The sequence below is a fragment of the Myotis davidii genome, unplaced genomic scaffold, assembly GCF_000327345.1.
Source record: "Myotis davidii unplaced genomic scaffold, ASM32734v1 scaffold175, whole genome shotgun sequence".
Classification (NCBI taxonomy): domain Eukaryota; kingdom Metazoa; phylum Chordata; class Mammalia; order Chiroptera; family Vespertilionidae; genus Myotis; species Myotis davidii.
In genome coordinates this window covers 2626845-2632571 of record NW_006286972.1, presented here as the reverse complement: position 1 = coordinate 2632571, position 5727 = coordinate 2626845, and the positions used below count along the sequence as shown (strand labels likewise).

At 41.9% G+C, this 5727-nt stretch overlaps 1 pseudogene; it reads left to right on the top strand.

Annotated features, from left to right (window-relative positions):
* The first annotated feature begins 668 nt into the window (after positions 1-668).
* On the top strand, positions 669-1170 carry LOC102760134 (annotated as a pseudogene).
* The last annotated feature ends 4557 nt before the right edge of the window (positions 1171-5727 follow it).

Genomic DNA, 5727 nt, shown 5'->3' with positions numbered 1-5727 from the left:
TTTTGTGGGAAACTCTTGAAAACATTACTAGGAAATGTCATGCAAAAACTACCTTGCAGTGAGGATTAAAGCATGCAGAGCCCTCACTGGTGTGGCTCAGTTGGTTGAGCGTGTCCCATGCATTGATGCTTTTCCAGTTTGATTCCTGGTCAGAGCACATAGCTGGGTTATGGGTTCAATCCCTGGTCGGAGTGTTTTTGGGAGGCAACCTATCGATGTTTCTCTCTCACTCTCACTCTCTCTGTAAAATCAATTAAGAGTATATTTAAAACATGCAGGTATATCATGGTAACTACAATATTCATGGCAGAAGTGATTTAAGACACTCATTTTGGTTTAGGACAGGGATAACTGGAACAAAAATATCTTCTTTCCCACTAACAGTAAGTCTGTTTAAAAACTGAAAGTTATAGACAAATAATTTTCCTTTACTTAACATAATTGAGATCTGCTCCATCTCTCATTTTCCCACCAGTGGGAAAGATCAGAAACGTGATAAGAACCTCTAAAAATAGAAATTAATTTAATTATTTTGCTTGTATAGATGGAGGTATTGACGACTATGAAGTAGGTGAGATCACTCAGATTGAAGGAATAACTGAAACAAATCCTATGAACTGGTGCACAGTGAATTATTAAAACATAAAATCCATCCTCTTTACCTGTGGATGCGGAGTTGCGCGGAGGCGGAGGCTTGGGTGCGTTCAAGGTTGGGCTTCCCCATCACGCACCGCCATGGCCATGGCCGAGAAGGCGTTGCTGCTGGAGGTGGAATGGACGTTAATACTGCTTTGCAGACGTGCTGAAGACCGCCCTCATCCACGACGGCCCCTAGCGCGTGGAATTCGCGAAGCTGCCCAAGCCTTAGACAAGCGCCAAGCCCACCTTGTGTACTTGCATCCAACTGTGATGAGCCTATGTACGTCCAGTTGGTGGAGGCTCTTTGTGCTGAACCCCAAATCAACCTAATTAAGGTTGACGACAACAAGAAACAAGGGGAATGGGCAGGCCTCTGTAAAATCGACAGAGAGGAGAAACCCCTAAAGTGTTTGGTAGCAGTTGCGTGGTGGTTAAGGACTATGGCAAAGGGTCTCAGGCAAAGGATGTCATTGAGGAGTACTTCAAATGCAAGAAACGAACAAATAAACTTGGCTTTTGTTTATAAAAAAATATTCATGCCCTAGCTGATTTTGATTAGCGAATAGGGCGTTGGTCTGTGGACTGAAGGGTCCCAGGTTCAATTCTAGTCAAGGGCACATGCCCAGGTTGCAGCCGTCTGGGGGCGTGCAGGAGGCAGCTGATCAATAATTCTCTCTGATCATTAATGTTCCTATTCTCTCTCTCTCCCTTCATCTCTGACATCAATAAAAATATGTTAAAAAATAAAAACATTCATTAGATGGCTGTCCATATCAATTACAATAATTTACTACAGTAACTTAAGAAGTAGAAAGTCAATGTGGTTAAATTTTTAAAAATCCATTTTTACATATAAACAAATATTTAATAACAGATTTTTCGGCTAAATATTTTAATCCCACTGGCATTAGCTCAAAAATGATTAACAATTTGTCTGAGTTGCTCTTTACAACCCAACTTCTATGAAAATTTCATGATAAATTGCCACATTGGGTTAAATTCATGGCTTGCATAACCAAGTGTTCTGTTTCTGAATGACACCAAAGGACATTGAAGTAAGATGGGGAACAAAATTGGCCATAGCACTTATCCCTGGAGAATCCTGTTTGTATTTTTTCATCCAAGATGAATTCTCTCTTAGTTTACTTTTTCTTAAGCCAGTTCCCTAATTATGTCCAAATATTTTCCATAGCCTTGTGATTTTTCTGTAAAAAATAATTTTTATGAACACCACACACACACACACACACACACACACACACACACACACACAGATGCTCTCTCATTCACACTTTTTTGCTCTCCTAAAAAATGTATATATAGACAGGCTAACATGAGTTTTCCATGGCTGACGGTGATTTATATTTCCTTAAGTGTTGTTTTATTCCCAGTTCCTTATTAGAGTTTCATCTGGGCTTCTTAGAGCTCAAGAGCTATTATATAGCAGTTTCTACTAATTAAAGAAACAGATTCTGTGTTAATTCATTCAGGCCGCTCTAACAAAATATCACAGTCGGGGTGGCTTATCAACAACAGAAATTATTGCTGGAGTCTGTAAGTGTGAGAACAGGGTGTGGATTATTGAGCCGTGTGGCGTTTCTTTTATGGGGACCCCAATCCTATTCATAAAGGCTCTCCCTTCATGACCTAATTGCCTCCCAAAGGCCCCACCTCCTAACGCCATCACTGTGAGCATTACGATTTTTGCATGTGAATTATGGGCAACACAACCACTCAGGCCCTAGCAGATGCATAGAGACTGATAGCTTTTTACATAGATGACAAGGGTGGGAAGAAGGGTCTCAGGTAGGCTCTCAATGGGAACTGACTCTTGAATGATATGGTTAAGGATGTGTAAAGGATCACCCAGTAAATAATGAAGCATCTGCCCCCAGGGGTCAGTGCACGCCATAGTGAGCAGATGCAAAGAGCAACTTGCCCAATGTCATGGAATCCAAGGCATGTTCAGGAAAGTGCAACATTCTTTTAGTAACTATAATATAGTGACTTATAATATAAGGTGCATTTGGGATGTGTAACTGGAAATGTAGGGTAGAAAATAAACGCATTCAATGCCATCATTACCAGTGTTTTTCAAACTTTAAAATGAGGAATACTTAAATTTGTAACCCAGGACATATGTATATATTCATATAGCTATCTTTTTAGAGACAAGCAAACCTGGCTCTGCATATTCATTATGGTTCTACTAGGGGTCTGGTGCACCAATTTGTGCATGGGTGAGGCCCCTCGGGGTGGCCTGAGGGGATCAGGCAGAAAACCGCAGTCCAATGCTGCCTACAGCTCTTAGCTGCCACTCCCGCTCATCCTGGCCCCAGCGCACCTGCCGTGGCCTCGAGCCCAATCAGTCCTGATCAGGAGAGGCTCACGCTACCACAGTGGCACTCACCAGCCATGAGCCCTGTGTCTGGTGCCCTCCTGAGGGGAGTGGCCTGTGGGATCGGGCTGAAACCAGCTCTCTGACACCCCCCAAAGGGTCCTTGATTGTGAGAGGGTGCAGGCCAGGACAAGGGACCCCACCGATGCATGATCGAGGGTGGGGAGGGACTGTGGGAGGGCTCTAGGGCATGTCTGGCCAGACTCCAGCAGTAAGCTAACCTACCAGTTGGAGCATCTGCCCGCGGTGGTCAGTGCACATCATAGTGAGCAGTTTCACAGCCTTAGCATATCATTAGCATATTACGCTTTGATTGGTTGAACAGTCAACCAGTCACAGGATGATGGGACACTTAGCATATTAGGCTTTTATTATATAGGATAGGTCAGAAATCTTTGACAGGTCTTACTGGGCTAGAAAATCTAACCAAATCACTGGGTACTAGTAGGACTGTTCTTTCTTTCTAGAAATTCTAGGAGGAGAGTCTTTTCCTTGCCTTTTTCGGTTTCTAGAGACCACCAAAATTCTTAGTTTCCATCTTCAAAGCCATCAATGGTGGGTCAAGTTCTTCTCACGCAAACATGTCTCTGGTTCTGTGCCTAAAGAAGAACTGGAAGAGGTTTAATGCTTATAAAGGCACATGTGATTAGATTGAGCCCCTTTGAACAAGAATCTGCTTATCTCAAGTTTCTTACCCTTAATCACATCTGCAAAATCCCCTTTGTCATATAAGGTAACCTCTTTATAAATTCTGGGAACTAGGATATGGACATCATTGGGGCCTTATTATCCTATTTAATGCAGTCAACATTCTTGTTCCCTAAGATTTACATTTGTTCCACATGTGAAATTTATTTACTGAACCCAAGTTCCTCAAAAGTCTCATTCATGAGCATCTAAACAAAGTGTCCAAAAATTTCATCTAAGTCTCATCAGCTCAAAAGTCCCAAATGCCATCATCTAAATGATCGAATTCGGGTATGGTTGAAGCTCTCAGTGTCACCTACCCTGGGGTACAATTCTCTTCCATTTATAAATCTGTAAAAGTAAAGAAACATGATATTTGTCCCTGAAATACAATGGTAGGACAGGCATAGGATACCAGTTATAGACATTCCAGTTTGAAAAAAAGAGAGAAAATTAAAGGGGGGAAAAATGGAGCGCTGGTCCCAACAACGTCTAAATCCAGCTGGGTAAACTTCCTTAGGTTTCAATGCCTGTGAAGAAGTCTCTGTGGTTCGCAGCTCCTTCCAGGTTCCGGGCTTCCAGGTTTTGAATCATCTTTCCCTTTTCGTGACATATGGCAGGTGTTTGCAGCTGAAGAGGTTTATCAGCTTGTTTCCTGCCAGTAGAATTTTAAGGGTCCCCTAGCCTCATTTCATTTCATTTCATTTCATTTCAATTTCATTTCATTATTTCATTTCATTTCATTCTTTATCTCTTTTTGTCCAAACTGGCAGTGTTTCTGCAGCGAAACATTTCCAAGAGCCTTGTGGCTCTCCCATGTATGCCATGGAGATGGGCTGCACTACAGAAAGGATTTCCACAGCTATTTCTTAGATAGTTAGTTCTCTATTTTTGGCTTCTGCTGAGATGATCTGAGGGACAACACCCTTAAACTTTCTAGATGTTTCCTGTGCTGGAGGGGATCTGAGAGTCACGCTCTTGATCTCTTCAAAGAGCCCCTTGTGTGACTGAGTATTGTGATCTTCTGATCCTTTTGAAGTATTGGCAGAAAATTGTTCCAGCCACACCCTCAGCTTGTTCTTCAGATAGTACATTCCTGGCTGTGTTATCTCTTAATTTTAGCATCTTTTGCAATCTGGGTAGGCTGAGGATTTCCCAAATCATCACCTCCTGGTTCCTTTTTGTTTAATCATTCTTCTCCCAATTTATCTCCTTCTCCTTGCATTTTACTGTAAGCATTGAAGAGAAACCAGGCTGTTTCTCCATCCCTTTGCTTGGAAATCTCCTCCGCTAAATATTATATTTCATCATTTATAAGTTTTGCCTTCCACGTAACTACAGAAGACATTCTGCTAAGATTTCTGCCACTCCAGATAAGGAAAACCTTTCCTCTAGTTTTCAATAATGTGCTGCTTATTTCTTTCTGAACCCTCACCCACAGCACCTACTATGTCCGTATTTCTACGAACAGTCCGTTTGCAATGATTTAGCTATTCTCTAAGGCAATCGACATTTTCTCTTCCATGTCGTCACCCCCTTCTTGTCTTTGCTAGGAGAGCCATTGGCATCCACATGCCTCCTAACAGCATGTTCAAGGCAATCTCAGCTTTTTCCACATGCTCCTCAAAATTCATTCAGGCTTAATACCTGCCCAATCTAAAGCCACTTTGACAACTTTTGAGGTATGTGTTACAGCACTATCTCACTCTCTATTGCTGCCAAAACAGATTCCCACACGGCAGTGCCTTTAAAAAACATTTTATCTTATAGCCAGCAAAACCCCTTTCCTGGCAATGCTCCCTACACAGAATGAAGGTTCTCTTTGTTCCCTGGAGTTTCATTCAGTTGATGCCCACCTTTTCTAAGGAATAGAATCAACAGTGACTTTTGTCTCCTCAAAATTCATATTTTCCTCATAGACTGCACACTATTCAGCAGAACTGACGGTGTGCTCTGCTCTTTCATTATTTATCTTCATAATATATGTCAAGTTATTTTAAGAA